This window comes from Bos grunniens, chromosome 12 (assembly GCF_055505025.1).
Source record: "Bos grunniens cultivar Pamir isolate PY7600 chromosome 12, Bosgru_T2T1.0, whole genome shotgun sequence".
Classification (NCBI taxonomy): domain Eukaryota; kingdom Metazoa; phylum Chordata; class Mammalia; order Artiodactyla; family Bovidae; genus Bos; species Bos grunniens.
In genome coordinates, this window is record NC_141176.1 from 16,114,719 (window position 1) to 16,139,879 (window position 25,161).

General features: G+C 47.0%; 1 long non-coding RNA gene across 1 annotated transcript in view; it reads left to right on the plus strand.

Annotated features, from left to right (window-relative positions):
• Window positions 1-978: 978 nt before the first annotated feature.
• Window positions 979-25,161, plus strand: part of LOC147361420 (uncharacterized) — a 41,056-nt gene continuing 16,873 nt past the window's right edge. The window contains exon 1 of the long non-coding RNA XR_015137882.1: window positions 979-1,108. This is a non-coding gene — a long non-coding RNA (uncharacterized LOC147361420). The remainder of the gene's footprint in view (window positions 1,109-25,161) is intronic.

Consider the following 25,161-nt stretch of genomic DNA (forward strand, 5'->3'; position numbering starts at 1 on the left):
ACTCTGTAAATAAATATCCCATTAACATCCATCTGTTGAAAGTCAGGTAAGACCGTTCTCTAAGACTGTATAGCTAGGACCTCAGCGAGTGCTCCATAAATACTGACGGGGAGGGATTAGGATGTCCAGATTCACTCTGTAGAACTTTATTATCATTATTTTTCTTTAAATGGCATGTCAGCTCTAAAATCAATTTAGAGCAAGTAGAAGCTCTAACTGGTTGAGAGAGACACTCCATCTATTTCTGGCCCTGCTCTTTCGAGGGTACACGAACGCTTTCTCTGATTGCTGTCACCGAGATCAATAATAATTATGGCTCACCAATTCTCTCCCAAAATAAAAACATTTCAGCTGATGAGAAGTGAGCACTAAATTAGCTCCGGCTCTTTTTGCTGCAGGGCAGTTTTCCCAGCCAGAAATGCCATTTGTGAGAGTTGTATTTATGGAATGGGTCCCACTTCCCGCTCAGAGTGGGCGGGGGAGGGGCGGGTGGCAGAAAACCCCATCAGACCTCTGGAACCGAACCAGAATTGGCAGTGGGGTAGCAGGAGTGAGACAGCCTGCCTCCAGAGAGCCACCCTCTTCTCTCAGCCCCATCACTGCCCTTGGCCCTGGAGCTCCAGGAAAAGTTTTGCTACTTCCATGGTGGCCTCTTAGTATCAGGGACTTCCAATAATTCTTGGCCATTATCTGCTAAGATTTTGGTGGGAATGAATTGCTGCCATAAGGATCAGTAAGAACCTGTTGTGTTTCAGGATGTTGCTGGTGGTGGTGGTGGTGATGTTTGTGGGAAAGAGGTAGGGATCAGGATGAGCATAGGGCTAGGAAATGTGCGGGGATGACCCACTGTGGGCTACACACTCTAACCCCAAGGCACTGTTTTCCAAATTGCTGGTCACTTTTACAGGAAAAGTAAGCATTACAGCTGCCTGGGGCACCTTGGAGGGTGTGAAGCAGAGGTCCTTCAATCAAGGCTCCTAGGTCCAAGTCCACCAGCATAAATAGTGCTTTTGTGTATATTACAAAAAAGACCCCTCTGAAGAGACAAATTTCAGAAAGGTTCCCAGCTGATGAAGCCCTGAATCAAGGCCTGTGGATTTAGGAGAAGGTACCCACCTCTCTGAAATATGACCCTTCTTCCCCAGGTGTGAGGAATGGGCATCTGTTCCACATTTTGTACCCCAGGGATGAAACTGAAGCTAGTTCCTACCCTTTTCTTCTTCCCATCTTGAAGGTAGACGTGATGCTGGAGCTAAAGCAGCCATCTTACAACCATGAGGCAGTGTGCCAACTTGCTTTGGAAGGTGAAAGGAGAGATGAGTGGAGGTCGGGTCCTTAATGCCATTGTTGAATCACTATATTAGCCCTGGACTCACTATCCCTGAGCCTCTTTCTATGTGAAAAAGAACTTTCCTATTTTGAAGCACTGTTAATTAAATATTCTGTTGTAGCTAAGACAGCTGTCATGGAAGCAGGGAATGAGGGCAGTAGCAGGTAGGTGAATGGTAAGGGAATCTAGACTTCTGACTCTTGGCAGGTTTGTCTTTGTACAACAGGACTTTGTGATCCCTCTTCTGCATGTTCACTGAAGACCAGAAGTTCACCCTGAGGTGGCATGGCGCCCTCCTCAGAATTCCCTTCAGTTGTTCATCTCAGGATCATGCTTCCCTGCACTATCACTGTGGGTCCTGAATGAACCAAGGATACAGGTTGAATGTGGCCTTCTGGTGATGGTCTGCCCTGGAAGTAAAATATCAGGGGTGGTTCCATGGGCAGGGAGGAGCTAAAAGCATGCCAGCACAGGTGGATGCTACACAGAGAAGCCAACAACCCAAATGTTAACAATCCCTACAGAAAAGTGAAAGGGAAAGTTGCTCAGTTGAGTCTGACTCTGCGACTCCATGGGCTGCACATTCCATAATATTCTCTAGGCCAGATTACTGGAGTGGGTAGCCTTTCCCTTCTCCAGGGGATCTTCCCAACCCAGGGATCAAACCCAGGTCTCCTGCATTGCAGGTGGATTCTTTACCAGCTGAGCCACAAGGAAAGCCCAAGAATACTGGAGTGGGTAGCCTATCCCTTCTCCAGGGGATCTTCCTGACCCAGGAATCGAACTGGGGTCTCCTGCATTGCAGGCAGATTCTTTATCAACTGAGCTATCAGGGAAGCCCATATAAGATCCATGCAACTCATCTGACACTGGTGGGTCTGAAGTGTCACTGGGCAAAACGAGTGTTTCATGTCCTAACTCCTCTTCTGTAGAAAATAATCAGGTGTGTGTGTGTGCACGTGCACATGTTTTTACACATGTGCAAAGATGAGTACAGTCAAGATGTGGCATGAGAAACATCTCCCCTGTGTCCCTTTCCTACGGCTTGTCCTAACCCCACCTCCACCCCAACTGACTCCCAGCATCTTCATCCTTCTTGTATCCGTCAGAACAGACTGGGTCATGCTGCAGTACTGAGCAAAGCCAATCTTAGTTGCTTAGACTAAAAAAAGGTTTATTTCTTGCTTATGTTGCATGTGCTTTGAGGGTGGCTGGAGGGCTCTCTCGCCATCATTGTCATTCCCACCTCAGGACCCTGGTCATCAGGAGTAACCTTATCTGGCAAAGTCCCAGTCACCATAGAAGAGGAGAGAAAAACTCTAAGGTGGTGCTGTCCAAGAGAAATATAATTCGAGCTAAGCTAAGTCGCTTCAGTTGTGTCCGACTCTGTGTGACCCCATAGACGGCAACCCACCAGGCTTCCCCGTCCCTGGGATTCTCCAGGCAAGAACACTGGAGTGGGTTGCCATTTCCTTCTCCAATGCAGGAAAGTGAAAAAGTGAAAGTGAAGTCGCTCAGTCGTGTCCGACTCTTCGTGACCCCATGGACTGCAGCCCACCAGGCTCCTCCGTCCATGGGAGTTTCCTGGCAAGAGTACTGGAGTAGGGTGCCATTCCCTTCTCCGTAATTTGAGCTGGATATATATATATATTTTTAGAAGCCATATTAAAAAGGCAAAATGAAGGTGATTCAGATGAAATTAATTTTGATAATGTCTTTTATTTAGCCCCATGTTATAATTTCCCTGTAAGTATTTTATGCTTACAGCACATCTCAGTTGGGACCAGCCACATTTCCAGTGCTCAGTAAGCACACTTGGCTGGTGGCTGCCATATTGGGCAGTGCAGCTTCAGGGTTTCACTCTAGTGATTAGACTCTTGGTCTAGAAGTGACCAAGAGTCTTCTGCTTCTAACCCATTGGGTAAAACTTGTCACATGGCTCCATGTGACACGCCTTCCCTACCCCTTAACACAAAGGAGTGGGAATATTTGACATAGCAGTTATAACCAGCAAGCCTACCTCGGCCACCACCATCCTTCACTGGGCCGTCCCACTGGGTGGTGCCTACTCTGGTATGAATGTCTTCTGGGCCAGAACTCTGTTTTGGCTTGACTCCATTTCTTGCTTGGCCAAGGAATGGAAGGCAGATATGCCAAATCTTGCAGATGACCCAGAAGATATCACCAGGATCACAATTTTTTTTTTTTTAATGTAAGAAATTCTTAGAAGCTTAGAACCCAGTGAAATCATCCCAACTAGCCAACCTTAACCTGCATACTAAAAATGGAGGTAATTGGGCGGGCCAGAGGCCAGAGTTTTATGAAGCAAGGGAAGGTATTCATGGACCAAAAGGATCTTTTCATCCTTTAAGTTTGCCAGTACTTTAACTTCCTTTTTGGCTACATTGTTGCTGGTGCCCCCAAGCATCCCACCCCCACCACAAGGAGGAGGCAGGAACAGGTTGACTGCCTGCTATATTCTACATAATATGGGGTGATATATGGGTACCAATTTTTTTTTTTTATACTAGAGGCTCTCAGAGGTCTGGACCATGACTTATTATTGAATCTCTAGTACTGCGTGCTACATTATAGATGCTCAATACATATCCGAATGAATGAATTTTATGTTAACTTTCACAAAACCATTTTCTGAGATGTTTATATTTTTAATGGCACCATTAAATGAATGGGAGTAGATTAAGTGAACGGGAGGCAGAATTGGCCCTCCTGTCAGCCGTGCAGGTGTTATTGAAGAACATGCAGGTAGTCATTGGCATGGCCTCTCCTCGAGAGTCTTTCAAGTAGGCAGATGAACATGTAAAATGTCTATAATATGTAGATCAATGTTGCTTTATTTAAAAAAAACTTGTTTATTTTTAAATTGGAGTATAATTGCTTTGCAATGTTGTGTTTCTGCTGTATACCAGTGTGAATCAGCTCTACATATACATACACCCCTTCCCTCCTAAGCCTCCCTCCGCCCGTATCCCACCCATCTAGGTCGTCACCGATCACCAAGCTGAGTGCCCTGCACAGTTCGGCAGCTTCCCGCCACACACGGGCAGCTTCCCGCTTACACACGGTCGTGTGTTTAGGTCAATTCTACTCTCTCAGTTTGTTCCACCCCCTTATTCCCTGCCTATGCCCACATTCCCTGCCTGTTCTCTACATCTGTGATTCTATTCCTGCTCTGTCAATAGGTTCATCAGAACCTATTTATATAGATGCCGTATATATACATGCATTAATAAGATGTATATTACTTTAATTGTAGATTTTCATTACTATTCAGGTATGGTGAGGCCAGCAGCTCGGGGGACAGTTACTAGTGAAAAGATAGCTGGTTACTCACAGTTCCCAGGAGGAGGGGGACCTGCCATGCTATGTAGGGTGACGGGGGAAACAGCAGAAGGAGTGAGGGGGTATGTGGGCAAGAGCCCTTACTGGGGTTTTTGCTGGAAATGCTGGCAGAGTAAGCAGGTTAGTGTTGGCTAGTTCTGATGATTTCATTGAGTCTGGCGGGCAAGTACTGTCTTTATTTGTCAGGTACCTAATCCCGGGGGGTTAAGGCTTAGTGTGTGAGAGCCCAATAGAGATGGTGGGAGTGTGGGCTCTGGATTGGTTAGTTTGTTATTATGTGTGTGTTAGTCGCTCAGTCATGTCCGACTCTTTGTGATCCCATGGGCTGTAGCCCTCCAGGGTCCTCTGTCCATGGGATTCTGCAGGCAAGAATACTGGAGTGGGTTGCCATTCCCTTCTCCAGGGAATCTTCCCAACCTAGGGATTGAACCTGGGGCTCCTGCATTGAAGGCAGATTCTTCCCCACTGTTACTATTTTAACATTTATATTAAAATAGTTATTTGGCCGCACCGGGTCTTAGTTGTGACTTGCGACATCTTCAATCTTTGTCTCAGCCCGCGGGATCTTTAGTTGTGGCTAACTTGTATTTATAGTTGTGGCATGTAGGATCTAGTTCCTTGACCAGGGAGTGAACTCAGGCCCCATGCATTGGGGAACACGGAGTCTTAGCCACTGGACCAGCAGAGAAGTCCCTGGATGCGCTGGTTTGCATATAAAAGGCACACTTGCAAGCAAGTGTTTTTGTTATCTCTGGGAACTGACTAGCCCTGGGATGGGTGGTCACTTTAGGGTCAGCAAGACCCCAGATGTCAAAGCATCAGAAATACAGAAAATAAAAAGACACGATGAATACATACATAAATGATTCGGTGGAGTTGAAAAGTGCCATTTCAGTCTCTCAGGGTCTAATAGAAAACTGGAGCTTGTATACCCTTTCCTTGTAAGTTTTCAAAAGTGGTTTTTATCACTCATCTGGGGGATTAAAGAGTGAGAATGCGAGTCTGGAGGTGAGAGACCTGAACTGTATTTGTGCATCTGAGCCACTGAAGTGAATTCCCTGGCATTCCCAGGAGGATCTTGGGAAGAATTTTCTGAATCTTTGGATTAAAAGCAACAGAGTTGTGTTCCCCTGAAGAGGGGAAATGTTATTGGATGTACGTGGGTGTGTGCTAAGTCTCTGCGATCGTGTCCGACTCTTTGCGACCCTATGGATTGTAGCCCACCAGGCTCCTCTGTCCATGAGATTCTCCAAACTAGAATACTGGAGTGCATGGCTGTGCCCTCCTCCAGGGGATCTTCCTGACCCAGGGATTGAACCCACGTCTCTTACATCGCCTGTGGTGGCAAGCAGGTTCCTTACCACTAGCGCCACCTGGGAAGCCTTGTTGAATGTACATTTCACCTCAATCCCTCTGACTTAAAATAAGTAAGCAGAGTCCTCCAGACTTTCCAGGCACAAAATAAAGGTTAGTGTATTTTCTTCCTTTTTCAGTGTAACTGTAGAGCAGATTCACATTTGGGCAAGAGGATTGGAGGAGTTGAGTGGAACCGAGGGTGCAGGCATGGTTGTCTGCCAAAGCTTCCTTGGCACAGTTCTGGCTGCCAGGCCTCCACATGCTCAGAGCCGAGTCATGGGTCCTTAGCCCCTCCGAGAGCAGCTGGAGGGCCAGCGAGAGAAGCTCAGTGTTCTCCCAGCGCTTATGTTGGTGAGCACACCAAGCTCTGGGAGTTCCTCCAAGCGTATTAGATGCTTTGGTGTTTGGTGACAGCTACTTGGAAAGTCAAGTGGGACTGAGCATTACCTGAAAAATGTCAGTGCACCATTTGCTTCTCTCTTGAGTTTCCTTCCCTACAACTCTTAAACCCATTATCATTCAACAAAATGGAGCCTTGAGTCCAATTAGAAGTTAAACATGCAGCCTCCGTCTCAAAGGGTCTGAACTTTTCAATCTGTCCCAATATTCATGGGGGCCTGTGAATGCTAGGCAGCAAGGAGAACTCTTCAAATGATGGTCACTGGAGCCAAAAACAATAGCCTCTTGTGGCCAACAGCCCAATAGTGAACACCGACATTGTGAATCGTGGAAACCCCCAGGCTGGTACATGTGTATTGCTGATGGTTGCACAGTGCTTACAGGGAGGCCTGCCAAGGCCTTGCCACCTAAAGGATTATAGCGGAATGGCTAGCAAATTCTTAGGGACTGAAAAAAATATGTTTAAAATCTGTGTTTTCGCTTAAAAACGTGTTTTATAGTTGGGAAAAAGCCTTTATATGCTTCCTCAGATTTATCTTTCTCATAAAATATTCACTAATGGCAGGGAAAAATGGACTAATGATAATATTAACAAGTTGATAATATATATATTGTCTATCTGTATAATACACATATATTATCGATAGGTAGATACGGTACTTACTGTGTGCCAGTTATTCTTCCAAACCCTTCACTTCTACCGATTCATGAATTCCTTGCACCAATCCTATTAGTAGATAGTAGTATGATTTTCTCTTTGTGGATGAAAACAACTAAGATTACGCGATTTGCCCACGGCCTGTAAATGAGGTGGGGTTGGGCTCTGAACCCAAGCAGTCGATCCTGAGTGCGTTTTTGTGGCCCTGACCCTGTGTTAAAGTAGGGGGCACAGAGGGAAGGGCAGGTCCACCTTTGACCCACAGTCTGAATTGATGTTTAATGAGTATCTCTGCAGAGAGCTGTTGTATATATCACGTATTGAAAGTCATGCCTTCTAGAATCCTGAGAGGGTCTGTAAACTCAAATAGGCTTCAGCAAGGCTTTAAGATCATCATATTTCAGCATTCCATGAATAGAGGTTTATCTGGGGACACCAAAAGTCTTAGGGGTCCATAATTCCTTAAAGGCGATGCCAGCAAAGCTTTCCTACCATCTCAAAGTTCCCAGTTCCCTTGCTTGTTCCTGACTCAAAAGCTTGGTTGCTGAGTTAATCAGAATAAGCTAGAGTATGCTGAGGTAACAAAACTTCCAAATCTCAGTGGCTTTAACCAATAAAGGTTTATTTTTCATGCATGACCTATGGGCATGGGCGTGTAGTTAGATACTCGAATGCCTAATGCAGGTTGCCAAGGGGTCTCTGCAGCTATTCAGGAACTCAGGATGTCAAGAGCAGTTGAAGTTGACAGTTGCCACACCGGAGGAATGCTTTCCTGGTGCCTCAGGCAGTAAAGAATCTGCCTGCAGTGCAGGAGACCTGGGTTCGATCCCCAGGAGAAGGAAATGGCAACCACTCCAGTGTTCTTGCCTGGAGAATCACATAGACAGAAGAGTCTGGTGGGCTACAGTCCATGAGGTTGCAGAGTCCGATACGATTGAGTGACCAACAGTTTCACTTTCACTTTTTCCACACCAGAGGAAAAGAATGCTCTGGAAGTTCTTGCATCTGCAATTACAGTTTCTGCCTGGAAGAAACATATTCATGGGCTGGAACTGGTCTCATGGCCCCACCAACCACAGGAGACCAGACAGTGCAATTCCTATATGTGCTGAAGGAGGGCGCAGAGAGCAAGCTATCATTGGCAAACAGCATTAATGACCTCCATGAGGCTCGGTCTCAACCACTGTGAGAAAGAGGATTTCAGAAAGCCACCCGTACCCTAATCAGAATCTGCCTAGATCTTCGTAGCACAGTGAACAGGGATCAGTGCCAAGCTTTACTGAGTCTGACTTAAATACATTAGATTAGAAAGCACTCAATTTAGCCAGTTGTTTTCTTGACTTCCGTGACTGTTCCATCCTTTTTTCTCTGCTTTCCTCCCCACCTCCTCCCCCATCCACCTGCCAGGTTCCAAGATTATACCAGTGATGCTGTCCAGTTGGCCCGAGGCAAGGCTTCAGGGCAGATTTAATTCATAGTGATTTAAAGGGTTGCATGAAACCATGATTGCAGAGGGTGAAGAATAAGAATGTATTTGTAAACGCTGTCTGTGCCCTCCGCTGACTAAACGCTCACCAGAGGCAGCTCTGTGGGGCTCCCTCCCTTCCCCTCATGAGATAGAGTCATTTCATTTCTTCTGCACTATTTTTGGTGTGTGTAAGATAAGCATGCTTCCGCACATGGAAACTTGCCATCACATTTGATTCTGGATTGACCTGGAGCAGAGGAAGTGAGAGGCCTGTCATGGCTTCTCAGTTTGACTGATTGTGGGAGAAATACTGGTTGCAAAGGCGGTTGATCTGGGTGTGTTCTCCACAAGGAAAGAGAGGAGAGAGGGGATGGATTTTGGAGTCACACAAACCTGGGTTCAGATTTCAGTGGTTTCACTTATTAGTCTGTGATCTCGGGCAGATTTGCTTCTTCACCCTTAAAAAAACTCAGTGTCAACCAATCTCTTTAATCAGGCATGAAAGGAGGAAGGCAGGAGGCTGCTATGACCTTGTCTCTGATTCTGACACGTTAGGGACTATAGGGTTGTGGCTCAGACGGTAAAGGATCCACCTGCAATGTGGGAGACCTGGGTTTGACCCCTGGATCAGGAAGATCCCCTGGAGAAGGAAATGGCAACCCACTCCAGTACTCTTGGCTGGAGAACTCCATGAACAGAGGAGCCTGAGGGTCTACAGTCCATGGGGTGGCAAAGAGTCAGACACAACTAAGCTACTTTGACTTTCAGGAACTGTAGGGTTGTTACAGTCATAGAGTTCTGCCTAGGTCCAGGAGACATAAGTTTACATGAAATTGTCACCCCATCCCTTCAAAGAACCATAGTTAACATATTTCAACATATGGTTCATATTTAGGAGGTGAGGAAAAATAGAGCTCTCTAGTAAAAAGATCTTTCTAGGAGAGATATGTGAAAGTCATCTGGGGTGGGGTGGGAACTGATTTTATCAGGTTATTAAGCATAAGCAGCCTGATTAAAAAACTTAGAGCATCTGAATGTATCAAAAGTAGGAAAGAAAAGAGTAGTGAAAGTGAAAGTCACTCAGTCGTGTCCGACTCTGTGACCCCATGGGCTGTACCGTTCATGGAATTCTCCAGGCCAGAATACTGAAGTGGGTAGCCTTTCCCTTCTCCAGGGGATCTTCCCAACCCAGGGATTGAACCCGGGTCTCCTGCATTGCAGGTGGATTCTTTACCAGCTGAGCCACAAGGGAAGCCCATCTGGGAAAAAGTAGGAAAAGTAGGAAAGTCCAACCAAATTGACTGCTTTTATTCCTTCATTATTGATGCAGTACTAGGTGAATATATTCTGTTGCATTTTCCAGAAAATGAATTTAAACCATGTTTGTTGTTTTCTGTTTCATTAGAGTGAAAAGTATAGCAATATGTGGTTGGAATAGAACTCATGAGTTCTGAGTAGATCACAAATCACTAGTATCATAAACAAATATCAAAGCAAAGGCTTTCTCTTAAATTCTGTTGACTGCTCCATGTCTAATCCTGGGGACCTGGTGGCTTCCCTGCTCATTCCCATCTGTGGCTACAGTGATGAGTTATTAGAGTCTGGAACTCCCTGACTAAAGATAACTCAATGAATCAAACTCCCTGGAAATGTGATCCGGGACTCTGAATTTTTATAAGTTCCCCAAGCACTGATGTTTGAAAACCATTGACATGGAGTCCACATAAGAAATCATTCCTAAACTCCATTTTCAGCAAAGAGAACCATGCCACCTTTGAAGGCTTATGAAAACCGGAGGTGGAGTGTTCTAGAGCTTGACCATGAACAGAGAGCTTCCTGAAGTTCCAGCTGGTACCCACTTCCTCCTCATTTATGCTCAGAACTCCAATAAGCATCCTGAATAACAAGCCATTTGTTAAGGATTTTCTACCTTCAGGTTACATTAGTTCATTTACTTTTTGAGTGACTTTTCATAGATTTCTCCTTAAATTTTCATAGGCTTATGTCTTTACCCCTAACTGTGGATGACTGATGCTCTTGGCTGTGCCTTGGCAGTTCTTGGTGTTTACTCCACTGCCCAGCACATAATCTGTACTCTGCGGAGATCTATGAATTCCTTGATTGGGGTTCAACTCGGGTGTCGGGTTGGCTAAGGTGTTAAGGATGCCTTGAAGGAAATATCCACATCTGAGTCTCCTGCTCCATCCATCCCGTGCCTGAAACAGAACTGCTGCATGGCAGGCGGCCATGCTGATGGATTGATGGATTGACTTTAGACCTGCTATCTTGTTTTGATCAGTACCTTCATATCTTTAGGAAAAGCTGCTCCTGCTGGCAGCCACCTGTGAACATTCAGGCATTTAGGAATGGCTGTGTCCAAGGTGGTTCCTCTGAAAGTTAATGTTAACACCATCTGGCTGCCTACCTGCCACCTCCTCTTGGGTGTGCAGTGGGCATCTCTAACTCCACATGCCCCAAACAGAGCTCCTCATCTGCTCTCCATTCTGCTCCGTTCTCGTTCTCCCTGTCTTGGGTAATGAAAACCCCAAGCTTCCAGAGGCTCCGGTCCAGAATTTAGGAGCCCTCTTCTATGCCACTCTTCTTGTATCTCTTCCCCATCTGCAGTACATTCTGTTCATTCAACAAAATGCATCCAGAATCTGACCGCATCTCAGCCCCTGCCCAGAAAGCACTCTGGTCTTGGCCACTGTCTTGTCTCTGCAGTGGCCTCATGAATGGTTTCCTTGATTCCACCCTCACCCCCTCCAGTCCATTCTCCGTACTCCACTCTCGATACAGTGGCCAAGGTGACAGTATGACAACTGAAGTTAATTGTCTGACTCTGCTACTAAAACCCTACAATTCCTTGCTTTCCTATTTTGCCCAGAATAAAAGCTAGAATCCCTAAGTGGGCACTTTTACACCTCGGTGACCATTTTCAGTTCTTGCTCAATCTTCTCCCGTGACGCTGGTCTCCTTGCTGTTCTACAGTCATGTCGGCCCCCTACCCTGGCCCCCCACCCCAGAGGTGGTGGTTCTCTCTGCCTGGAGTGCCTTTGTGCCCCGTGGATCACTTCTTTGCTTCCTTCGCATTCATCTTCACGGTGATTCCCTCCCTCACCCCTCAGGGTAACTAACACTTTACCATCCCACCAGCACTTGCTTGCAATCTTAGTTTTCCCATAGTGTTTACCTCATTTTAGCATTATCTATAAACTGTCTGGGCTGCCCTGGTGGCTCAGTGGTAAAGAACCTGCCTTGGTAAAGCCAGTGTGGGAGACTCAGGTTTGATCCCTGGGTCGGGAATATCCACTGGAAAAGGAAATGACAACTCACCCCAGTATTCTTACCTGGAGAAGTCCACGGACAGAGGAGCCTGGCAGGCTACAGTCCATGGGTCTCAGAGAGTCAGACACAGCTGAGCGATTATCACTTTCACTTTTTTTTTTGGACTCGTGGGTCTTACCTTTTTCCACCATTAATGAAAGCTGGGCAGGGATTTTTGTCTGTTTCAGTCAATGATATAGTGCTTAGATTATCTAGTAAATTGTTGAGGAGGGACGAGAGGAAGGAAGGAAGGAAAGAAGAACAGATTCCATTTTCTTAGAAGGCCTAAATATTAGATCAGGGTTGTTAAGCCGAAATCAATATAAGTCCACATTGCGTGGGGAGAAGCACCAAGTTATCGGTAAAGGAGGTATGTCTCGCACTCTGGTTGTTTCTGATTGAGCTCTGCATGAGCGGTCTGCAGCGACTGCTCAGATTGATTAAATGGCTTCCTGTCCAATCAGCTCCCCATCAGTTACCTGCTGTGTTCTCGCCTGTCCACCATAGTGAATGGTACACCCCTCCCTCTGGCTGCTTGTCAGGCTTTCAGAGCCATGGGTCTGGGGACGTGGAGTTCCAGGGAGGATGGAAGACCGTATCCTATAGAAGTTGAGACAGTCTCCTTACTGGTGGCCAAGGGTCCCCACTGTAAGTGTCCCCTGGAAGCCAAGGACTTCTTACAGGTACTGAATGATGCTAACACGATGCAGAAGCTTTTAACCCATCATGCCTGACCTGGGAGTCACTGCTGCCTGTGGTGAGGAGACAGATTCAAGAAGATGTGGGTGGCTGGGAAGCTGTCACAGCTCATCAGCCACGTCCTGTATTAGCATTCAACAGCAGTGCTGGGTGTTCATGGGGGAGAGTCTGTCATTACCAGGCCCGTGGTGTCCTATGAAAATGGTCCTTCAAGGTCTCTTACAGGGTGATTAAAGGTGAACAGATCCCACTGAGCTCTTCCACCATCAGTAACTCACTCTTTTGGCTGGGGTCCAAGTAGAGCCATGTGGTGCTGGAAGCCATGACATCCAAATGGGCTGAGTTATTAAAAGTCTTTTTAAAAGACCGATAAAAGTTATTAAAAGACTTTTAATAAAAGTTACTAAAAGTCTTCAGTGTGGTTCCAAAAGGCAAGGGCCCCATGTGAGGGTGGTCCCTCTGGTTGAAAGTGATTGTGGTGGTTTCACAGCACAGTCACAGGTCGATAGAGTCCCCCAATGGGAGGTGGGGGTCTGTGTCCTCTCCCTTGAGTCTGGGGGAGCTCTGTGACTGCAGCATACTAGCAGCTAAAGGTGAAGACGTGCCCCGTGACTTCCAGAGTTAGACTGTTAACTGTCATGCAGCTTCCACCTTGTTCGTGAAAACACTCACTCTTGGAGCCCTGGGCCACTGTGTGTGTACGTGTGTGTGTGTGTGTGTGTGTGTGTGTGTGTGTGTGTGCATGCTCAGTCACTCAGTTGTATCTGACTCTTCTGGGACCCAGTGGACTGTAGCCCACTAGGCTCCTCTGTCCATGGGATTTCCCAGGGAAGAATACTGGAGTGAGTTGCCAGTTCCTTCTTCAGGGGATCTTCCTGACCCAGGGATCAAACTAGTTTATCTCCAGCATTGGCAACTGGATTTTTTACCACTTGCACCACCGGGGAAGCCTGGGAAGCCCGGGCCATTGTGTAGAGTCTGGCTAGCCTGAGACTGCCACACCGGAGCGGCCACACGGGGGACAAACTCGTCCTCAGGTCTTCCTGACCAGGCCCCAGACCTGTGAGCCAAGAAGCCCCCCAAAAGTGGGTCCTCCAGACATCAGGCTGCAGAGGACCTTCTGTGCTGTGACCTTTCTGAATTCCTGTCGTATAGAATCCTTGAGCGTAATCACATGATGTTTAAAGTTTGGGGATCGTTTCACAGCAATACATACATAACAGGAACAACAGCATATGGGCGAAATAACAGCTTTGGAGTCAGTTATACGTAAGTTCAAATGCCCGCTCCTACTCGCCTAGCTTTGTGACCTTGGGCAGGGTCTGATACAGCTTTATTTTTTTGGCTCTGCTGGGTCTTAGTTGCAGCATGCGGGATCTTTAGTTGCGGCTTGGGAGCTCTTAGTTATGGCATGTGGGATCTAGTTCCCCGACAAGAGAGCGAACCTGAGTCCCCCTGCACGGGGAGCTCAGAGTCTTAGCCACTGGATCCCCTGGGACCACCTCCCTTTGACACAGTTTTAAAGTGGGGAGAAGATCACCTATATTTCAGGCTGATGTGAGGATTAAATGAGGTAACACATGTATAATGCCTCTCATGTATTAGGCTTTTGGAAAAAAAAAAAATCTTAGTTTCCTTCTCCCTTCCCTTCCACCAGGGGCAGAATGAAACAGTGAGACCTAGCTTTGCCTCTGTTGGCAATGCGAGGTTATTCAATGCATATTGTCATACAGGGTGGGTCTCTCTGCATTAGAGCTGTCAGATCACTTGTCCCCCCACCCCGTCTACCTTCTCCAGCTCCTTTAGGCAGGGCTTGCTCTTTATGAACATGAGCTAGCCCAGAGCTTGGCTCACATACTTGCTCCATGAAAGTGAAAGTCACTCAGTCGTGTCCGACTCTTTGTGACCCCATGGACTATACGGTCCACGAAATTCTCCAGGCCAGAAGACTGTAGTGGGTAGCCTTTCCTTTCTCCAGGGGATCTTCCTGACCCAGGAATCGAACTGGGGGTCTCCTGCATTGCAGGCAGATTCTTTACCAACTGAGCTAACGGGGAAGCCCACTTGCTCATAAATGTTGGCAGGTAAATGTATTGAAGAAATAAATATAGGCAGAACCTTTATATATGGTTTCAATGTAGGATGGAAGTGTATGAAGAATTATAATTCCAAGAATTAAAACTGATTTTTAAAAGTCAAACTCTAGCACTTGACTGCCAGGGAACAAATTCTGGTTCTATTCCTCATTAGCTGTGTGACCTTAGCTGAGTTGCAGAACCTCCCTGTGCCTACGTTTCTCCACCTGCAAAGTGGTTTCCTGCCTAGGAGGTTTGCTATGGTGAATACATACTGTGCACAAGGCCTGGCTGGCTCACAGTAACAATGTAATCGTCACAAAGTATGTAGTCCATGGACCAGGCAAATCCACAACATCTATGAGCTAGTTATTAATAGAAACGTGGAAATCTCAGACCTCCACACAGACCAATCAAATCAGAATTTGCATTTTAACAAAATCTCCCGATGATTCATGTGCCTGTTAAAACTTGAGAAAGACTGCTTGGGTAAGTGTTAGCTATTATTGTGGTGTGGAAAAGAATCGGCATGCATAGGGAAACCATCTTCCTAAAAACTGTGGGCTGCCGCAACCTGCAGGGCGCTGGGGATTAGACCAGGTGTAGGGCAATGCCAAGGGCTGCCGCACACCGGTTCAGCAGCGGCTTCTCCACCGCCCCCTCCCGCTATGCTCCGTCCTTCAGCATTTCCTCTTCTGGCTCCCAGGCCAGTGCACATCTTGCCAGGTGGCTCCTGGTTTCTTCCTGGGTCTGATTCCTCTCTGAGGTTCAAGTGTGGTCCATTGCCCAGTGCTTGTTCCAGGTAGAGGGAAATGGTGTCACTCACCTTATCACATGTCATGGACATTTACACTGTCAGAGGTATCCTCCTTTGTTACAAGCATCAGTTCAGTTCAGTTCAGTTGCTCAGTCATTGTCCGACTCTTTGAGACCCCATGGACCGCAGCATGCCAGGCTTCCCTGTTCATCACCAACTCCTAGAGCTTGCTCAAACTCATGTCCATCAAGTCGGTGATGCCATCCAATATCTCATCCTCTGTCATCCCCTTCTCCTCCCACCTTCAATCTTTCCCAGCATCAGGGTCTTTTCCAAGGAGTCAGTTCTTCACATCAGGTGGCCAAAGTATCGGAGCATGATGTTACAAAGTCTTATGTTACAAGCATAAGCGCACCTATAATTTTATCTTAAACCAGCAACCCATTAAAAAATGTATTCCTTTGTGTAAAGCCGTAAGGCGCATGGCACCATTTCCCTCTACCTGGAACAAGCGCTGGTCAGTGAACCACACTTGAACCTCAGAGAGGAATCAGACCCAGGAAAAAACCAGGAGCCTCCTGGCAAGGCTTCCCTGGTGGCTCAGATGGTAAAGAGTCTGCCTACAATGCAGGAGACCTGGGTTTGATTCCCTGAGTCGGGAAGATCCTCTGGAGAAGGAAATGGCAACCTACTCCAGTACTCTTGCTTGGAAAACTCCATGGATGGAGGAACGTGGCAGGCTGCAGTCCATGGGGTTGCAAAGAATCGGACACAGCTGAGTGACTTCACTTTCACTTTAGACAGTCTCGCAGTTAACATGTCTGCCACTCTTGGGCAAAAATAGTGATCGTGGCCTATTTGTGAACTGGTTCTTTTAGTAACACATATGTCTCTGACTACCTGCATTGCCGTGGAGACAGTTATTCACACAATTTTTTTTAGAATGAAGATAATCATTTCTTGTAAAATTACTGCAGGCTCACTTCTCATTAAAACTTGGTTAATGCCTTTCGTGAGTCTGTTGAATCGGATACTTTTGAAAGCGTATCCTCTATTGTATTTCCATTAATATTGTCTACTAGTTTAGTTGCCCTGGAATGTTGTAATACCTTTGTGCAGTGAATGCAAGAAGCAGCAATGGAGATTTCCCTGGTAGTCCAGCGGCTAGGACTCCTCGCTCCCCATGCAGGGGGCCTGGGTTCAATCCCTGGTCGGAGAACTAGATCCCACGTGCTGCAACTAAAGATCCTGCGTGCCACAATAAGACTGAAGATCTCAGGCCAAAACGAAGACCCGGAGCAGCCAAAGAAACAGATAAATTATTGAAAAAAAAGCATTGATGTTGAATGACTGAGAGTAAATATTCTCGTATTTTGCACCACCTTGTCCCACTTCCACACTTCATTAACTCTCTGTTATGTTAGTTGCTCAGTCATGTCCAACTCTTTGTGATCTCACGGACTGTAGCCCTGCTTCTCTGTCCATGGAATTCTCCAGGCAAGAATACTGGAGTAGGTAGTGTTTTGCTGAAAGTTTTCTCTTTCGTCTCAGGTTCAAAGGATTTGTTAACAAAATAAGCTGCTCATTCTATACAAATAAATAATATCAATATTTATTAGAGAATTATCTAGTTTACTTTCAATATACTAACATTAAAAGAAAAGAGAAATAGGAACAGCAGAGGATATATCACCAAACTGGGTTTTGACCAACATCTAGACTCAGACAGCCCTGGGGAATCCTGTGACACCACGCATTGGAGGCCCAGTTGGGAAAGGTCCCAGGCAACGTATTTGCTCTGTGGGTGAGACTTCAGAGATGGCAGTTCGGGTTCCTGCGTATAATCCCAGGATTTAAACTGATATCCCTATCAATCTGTGAGAAAATGGCAGCTCTGGTTTCATGTTAATGATGTTTGTTTTGTCTTGTAAAACTTGGAATGTTGTTAAGCCCGGGGCTTGGTTGGTTGGCCAGGGCCCCTCCAGGGGCTCAACAGTTTCAAAATTTGTCCCCTATCTTATTTGCGGTGCCCTTGTGGCTAAGCTGGTAAAGAATCTGCCTGCAATGCGGGAGACCTGGGTTTGATCCCTGGGTTGGGAAGATCCCCTGGAGAAAGGAAAGGCTACTCACTCCAGTATTCTGGCCTGGAGAATTCCATGGACTGTATCGTCCATGGGGTCACAAAGAGTCGGCACTCGACTGAGTGACTTGCACTTTCACTTTCAAGTCTTGCACTCACAACAGGCAGTCAGGGCAGCGTCCAGACAGGTTAGAAGCAAGGCCAGAGGCTGCTCTGCTTTGTCTCTGAAGCCTAAACAAGGTCATTTATTTAATTTCCCTAGCAGCCATTCCCTTCTCCAGGGGATCTTCCCTGTCCAGGGATCAAATCCAGTTCTCCTGCGTTGCAGGCAGAGTCTTTACCAGGTGAGCCACCATGGAAGCCCTAACTCTCTGCTGCTGCCGCTAAGTCACCTCAGTCGTGTCCGACTCTGTGCGACCCCATAGACGGCAGCCCACTAGGTTCTCCTGTCCCTGAGATTCTCCAGGCAAGAACACTGGAGTGAGTTGCCATTTCCTTCTCCAATGCATGAAAGTGAAAAGTGAAAGTGAAGTCGCTCAGTCATGTCCGACTCCTAGTGACCCCATGGATTGCAGTCCACCGGGCTCTTCTATCTATGGGATTTTCCAGGCTAGAACTCAGCAATAAAAGCAGGACAGCCTTCGAGAACATGCTGGGCAAATAGGAAGTCAGTGGATTCTGCAGTAGGGGTCCTTGGGCCCCTGGGTTGTCATCTGACTGATAAGGACCACCCAGAGCTGGGGATGCAGTTTCTTCGATGGCGTGGTGGTGGATGGGTTACTTCCCCAGGAGCTGCAAGCGGGCTGCAGCCACTGCAGTTCTCAGGACTCTGTGACCAGGTTGGAAGCCGGGGGGACGTTATACACTCCCCTACACTCCATCCCCTCCCTGCCCCTTGGACTCCCCCTTGCCTCCTCTTTCTTTAAGACACCAGGTGTGAAGTGGTTTGGAACAAAAAGGGAGGAAGACGTGACAGCCTCACCGAGTCAGCTGTGCTCCTACCTCCTCCTCCTCCTCCCGCAGTGGCCGGCAGAGCAAGCGGCATTCTTTATGTCCCCAAACGGAGTCATTCAAATTTGCAAAGCCTCTGTCCCAGCCCTTGGGAGTCCGGAGGTTTTCCCTAACCAAGTGATCTCCCCCAGTACAGAGGTTATTGTTTTAATACAATGAAAAATGCAGTGACATCAAGGGCTCACAATAGCCCCCATCTTTCATCCTTTCAAGCCCTCCTGCTAGTGTATTTAGTAAATGAATAGAGTAATCAGGGAACACAAGGCAGGCTGCTCTATTTTCAGGTTATTATGGAATCAGCACTGTTTACTTTCTTATTACAGTTTTCCAATTAGTGGGAAAGCAACGGCAGTAGCCCAGCTTGGGGTCTCCAGGGAGATGCCTGAAATTTTACATGGGACTGAAAGGGTGGTGGGAGTTGTCAGGGCTGCAGACTTGTGCTAATCTTCCCTTTTCACCAAGGGATTAGGGGCAGGGTTGTGGATTTGAAATTTTAATCAGAGGAGCTGCTGGAACTTTTCCTCACGGTTTCTGAGACATGCCTGTGGCTCCTTCCCTCTTTGATGGAACAGGTCACTGGATCTTTTGTGCTCAGGATCTAGGATTATCAAGGGCTTTCTGGAATTGGCAGCCCTGTGGTCAGCTGTTTCTGGCTTGGTTCCAATGAACCTTTCCTCCACTCCAGGTTCTGTGCCCCGCGTCCCTCCGTGAGTGTGGCGGAGAAGACCGTACTTAGCTGGGTGCCTCAGCTGCTCCAGCCAGCCTGGCTGCCCTTACCGCCTGTGTCCATCCTCTTCCTGCAGTGATGTATCTCCTCCCTGTCAGGCTACTATTAATCTGTCAATAGATCCATGCTTCTTAAAAAAAGTAGAGTATGTTGAGATCTGATTATAAGAGCAATTCATTTTGTGTATATGTGTGCTTAGTCATGTCCAACTCTTTGTGATCCCATGGACTGTAGCCCACCAGGCTCCTCTGTCCATGGGATCCTCCAGGCAAGAATACTGGAGTGGGTTGCCATTTCCTTCTCCAGGGGATCTTCCTGACCCAGGGATCAAACTCTGGTCTCCTGCATTGCAGGCAGATTCTTTACCTTCTGAGCCACCTGGGAATCCCAATTCATTTTAGAAAATGCCGATAACATAGAATATAATATAATCCACCATATAGCTCGCTGGCCTCAAAGTTGATCTTTTTTAGCTCCTTAAGCAAAGATTTTCATATATACATATTCAGTTATTTTCCTCACTTGACAGTGTCCCATGAGCTTTTCTTCACGTCATTAAGTTTTTCTACAGCATTGTTTTAAGTGGCAGAATGCTGCTGCTAAGTCGCTTCAGTCGCGTCCAACTCTGTGCAACCCCATAGACGGCAGCCCACCAGACTCCTGCAGCTCCTCCGTCCATGGGATTCTCCAGGCGAGAGTACTGGAGTGGGTTGCCATTGCCTTCTCCAAAGTGGCAGAATAGTATTTTATTATACGGATATCTTGTTACTGTTTTATTAGTAAAATCAGTTCCATGTTTTGAATCATTTTAGAGGCTTCTAAGATTTCTCTCATAATAAACTGTGCACTGATGAATGTCTTTGCACGTTATATATTATTATATATATTATATATATAAATAATAATAATCTATTATTATTTCCTTAAGGTAACTTCTTAGAAGCAGAATTGCTGAGTTAAAGTGCATATTTTGGAGAATTTTGAGTAATATTGACATTTCATTCTCCATAAATATTGTTCGAATTTCCTTTGGCCTAGTAAGCAGTTGTATGGTTACAACTGCTCCCTAGTTCACCAGGATAAGCCTATAAGTTCCTAAAGGGTGGAAACCACACCTCCTCCTTTGGTCCTTACACCAGATGCGGTGACTAGGTCTCTTGTCCATGTTTAGGTAATCAAAGCTGGGCCAGGTGAGGAACTCAGTCTCAGGGCTGTACAAAGTGTCAAATCACACTTGGTCTTTATTTATGGTATTGATACTTTTCAGCATGGAATCTGGGGGCTTCAATTTTGATTTTTTTTAAAAAATATTGCATTAAAATATTATCTCGATTATTAATTTCTGGCACTCCCTTGAGTTTTGGTCCCACAGTGAATGCCTCACTCTCCTCACCCTATTCCTCCCCTGTGCCGGCTTTCAGGGTCTTCTCTAACACACTGCTGCCTGCAGTGGAGGGTCTTGATCGTGCGGTCCTCTGTGAGCTGCCCAGCAAGCTGAGCAGTTAGCTGTGCCTCTCTGAGTCTCTATCTGCAGCTGTCAGTGTGTCCCATCCCTCGTGGATGGAGGTGATGAAAACGATGGCTCTAAGGTTGAGGTCATCTTTGACCCACGCTTCCCTCGTGGGTGTCTGCTGGTTCAGGAGGAAGAATGATTCAGGGCAAGAGAACGAGAGCCATGCTTCTCCATTCCAGGCTTCCCGTGAGCCGAGGTTTAATGCTGGCCAGAAGGCTCAGACGCTTTCCAGTCATTCTCCCTTCCTTCCCCTGCTTTCTAAATCCTCAGGCATCCTGCCCCATAGTCTCAATTATTTAATGGTGGGCTCCCCCGTTGGCTCAGTGGTAAAGAATTTGCCTGTCAATGCAGGAGATGTGAGTTCAATTCCTGAGAAGGGAAGATCCCCTGGAGAAGGAAATGGTGACCCACTTCAGTTTTCTTACCTGGAGAATCCAATGGACAGAGGAGCCTGGCAGGTGACAGTTCATGGGGTCATAAAGCGTTGGTCACAACTGAGCAACTGAGCGCACATGCACTAAGTATGATAATGATAATAATAGACACTGTTATCAAGCCCTTACTGTGTACTCAAGAGAACGCAGCCAGGAGGAGATGGAGTCCTCACTTAAATGTGTCACCTGACTATGGCAAAGTGATTGCAGATCATAGTGATTGTAGTTCTGGACTGAGTCCTACTGCATCTAAAATCTAATTTGGCCATTTTCAAAGTGGATGTGTGTGTGTGTGTGTGCTCAGTTGCTCAGTCATGTCTGACTCTTTGCAACCCCATGGACTGGAGCCCACCAGACTCCTCTGTCCATGGGATTTTCCAGGCAAGAGTACTGGAGCGGGTTGCCGTTTCCTTCTCCATCAAGGTGAGTGACTTGGGGCAAATGACGTAAGCCTCTGAACTCCCCTCCCATCCAGGCTACCACATAACATTGAGTAGAGTTTCTGTGCTATCCAGTAAGTACCTGTTGGTTATCCATTTTAAATATAGCAGTGTGTACATGACCACCCAAAACTCCCTGTCTTTTCCCTTCTTCCTTCCCTCTGGTAACCATAAATTCTCTGTGAGACTGTTTCTGTAAATAAGTTCATTTGTATCTTTTCTTTTTGGATTCCACATATACAGGATATCACACATTATTTCTCTTTCTCTGTATGACTTACTTCACTCAGTGTGACAGTCTCTAGGTCCAGCTTTTTCAAAGGTAGCACATCTTAACTGAGCTCCTGCTATATGCTGAGCCATGTGCAGACTTGAGGAAAGGTTAGTCCTTGCCTTCCTGTTCACAAATGGAGACAGAGACATTTGTGAATAGCTGGAATCAAAGAGGACCTGAGTTGGAGCTGTGATGTAGACACAGAGACGACAGGAGAAGTGAGGCTGATGTGGGGAAAGGTGGCCACACCCTGGCTCTCAACCCCTAGGCCATCTGTCTTGCTTCTTCCCCGCTAACATCATGCTAATATTGTGCAGGTATGGGGTGATCATGGCCTTTAAGGGAGTTGGAACTTAGGTAACTGGCAACCTGAGCAAGTTATAGGAAAGGGAGGATTTTAACTTGTTCAGAATCATCACTGTTGGCAATAATCATATTCCTTCTTCAGCTCTTTAAAGAATCCATCTCCTCCCACTGCAGTGGAAGACTTGTGACAACAGAGATTCTGCCCACCTTGTTCTCCATGGTAGATATTCCCATGGTAGATATTCCCATGAAATCTGCAGACCTATCCATGCGGTCAGGCAGCTCGTTTCACTCCTGTAAGTAAGTATGGATTTTCTGCTATGTGCCAGACCCCGTGTTGGGTCCCTGGGGATGCTTTGGTGAACAGACACAGACCGGGGAAGACAAATACAAAGCAAAGCACCACAAGTGTGGTGAGGGTTAGGGAGCGACAGATCGCAGGCTGTGCTAGCGGAGGAGTTTGATGTAGTGTGAGCCTTACATTCCATCAGAGGTGCCAGGGGAGGCGTCCCTGAGGCTCCGAGAGGAGTGAGAATTACCCAGGTAACTGGAGACGAGTGGGCAGGAGGGAGAGCTTTCCAGGCAGAGGCGACAGGGAGGAAACTAAGAAGAGAGGGAGCACCGTGCAGGTTCTAGAGCAGAGAAGATGCTCAGAGCTGCTGGAGGACGGCGGGGGTGGGGGGAGAGGGGTGACATGAGGAGGGGGCAAGGGGGGGCAAGGGGGACAGAGCCGACCGAGACAGAGGGGAAAGCAGGCAGGGGAAGGGTGGGGACCAGGGCTGGGTGACCTCGGAGGCCCGCCTGGGCGTACCTGGCACTGCGTGCCGGGCACTACAGATGCTTGAGTTGCAATGTTGCTTAGACCTGACTGCAGGCGTGTTTCCCCGGGGGGCCTGAAGCTCACCGTGGAGTGACGAGTGTGGATTCCATGCTTGGCCACTTGGCTGGAAGAGCCCTGACGGGAGAATCACCCTGACTCCACAGGACCACCACCGGGAGGGGCTTCTGGGGCGGGAACGGTGGTGGTGGTGGGTCGCTGAGGAGCAGAGCCCTGCAAGCTGAAGCGGCCTGCCAGTCTGCCTGTAACTGGGAAGGGTTAATTTTGAATTTATGCTGAACCTGCTACTGGGACTTTAACCCTCCTTTTCCTCTTTTATTATTGTGAGCATACACACTGGCCTGTGAAACTAACGCGTCCCCCTGCCTGAGGCTTGCCGTTCTAGGGGACATTTGCAAGGATCGAAAGCCTTTTTACTTTGTTTCCTCCCCTCACCACTCCCTCCAATTCTGATCCATAAAAGAATCTGGCAACCAGGCCCCGACAAGATGGTTATTTTGAGGCGTTAGCCTGCCATCTTCTTGGTCAGCCGGCTCCCAGATAAAGTCCCTTCCTCATCCTGACACTTTTGTCTCAGATTTATCGGCTTTTCTCGCGAGGCAAGCAGAGCGCTCTTGGACTCGGTAACATAACCTTTTAAGAAAGTGCTGCATTTATTTCTCTTTGTTTTACTGCTATTTGCCTTTACTTTCAGTTAGAATAGCAGGACAGAAATGTCTGAGGCTTTTCGCTAAGCCCCGCAGTTAGCCTTGTTAACAGGGCTACGGACACGTCCCTCTCTCCCTTGGGTCTCTCCCAACAGATGGTCTTTGTCCAGGAATGCTTTGAGTTCTGGCAAGATTTGGCTATTTCAGCTGAACTCAAGAAGTGTTTTGAGTTCTCGAGCACGCACTATGTCAAAGGGAGGATACCAACATATCAGTAAATGAGACTGTCCTGGCCCAGGGGACCACACCTTTGAACTGTGGTCAGCGGGGAGGAACTGGGTGCTCTGATGGGTTGGCATAAAGTGCTTAAAGGAGTGGGGGGGCCTGGGGGCAGGGAAGGATGTCTTGAGGGGTGAATCCCACGCTGGTGCTTGGGGGAGGGACAGGCAGTTGAAGCGGAGGGAACCGCATAAGCGAAGGCCCAGAGGAGTCAGCCTGTTGCAGAGAAGAAGCCAATTCTGACTCCATGTTGGAACTGCTTCTTGGATTTGCTTTTCTTTGCTTTTGTTATTATAATCATACATAACGGCCTGCCTCAGCGAACCCTGCCCCTCTGCCTGACTGTAAACTAATGTGCCTTTGTTTAGAACCCTGTCCACCTGTAGATGGCAGGAAGGAAGAGATTAACACACTCCCTGCCATTTTAGGAGATATTTGCTAGATTAATGACCTTTCTACTTTGCTTCCTAACCTCCCCCCATCTCTGATCTATAAAAGAACCTGGCATCCAGACCAGCATAAGATGGTTATTTTGAGGCACTGTCAAGAGTTTTCTCCAACACCACAGTTCAAAAGCGCATCAATTCTTCGGCGCTCAGCCTTCTTCACAGTCCAACTCTCACATCCATACATGACCACAGGAAAAACCATAGCCTTGACTAGACGAACCTTTGTTGGCAAAGTAATGTCTCTGCTTTTGAATATGCTATTTAGGTAGGCAATTGGAAAGGATCAGTGGGACTAGAAGGGAAAGATTAAACACTTGCTCTACAAGAGAGCAGCGTTTATCAACCCACCTGAAATGAAGCTCATAAATAGTCTAACCAAGCTACTTTCTTAATTTCAGAAATTTTAATACACTAAGTGTAGTAGTATGAGCATCCCTGATGGCTCATAAGTAAAGAATCTGCCTGCAGAGCCGGAGACGCAAGAGATGTGGGTTCAATCCCTAGGTCTGGAGGATCCCCTGGAGAAGGAAATGCCAACCCACTGCAGTATTCTTGCCTGGAGAATCCCATTGACAGAGGAGCCTGGCGGGCTACAGTCCATGGGGTCGCAAAGAATCTGAGACAACAGACTGGCTAAACACACACACACACACACAAGTGTAATATATGGGAGAAACACCACGATAGTCATTTATATCAAATAACATGTATTTCAGTGTGAAGTAGTCCAA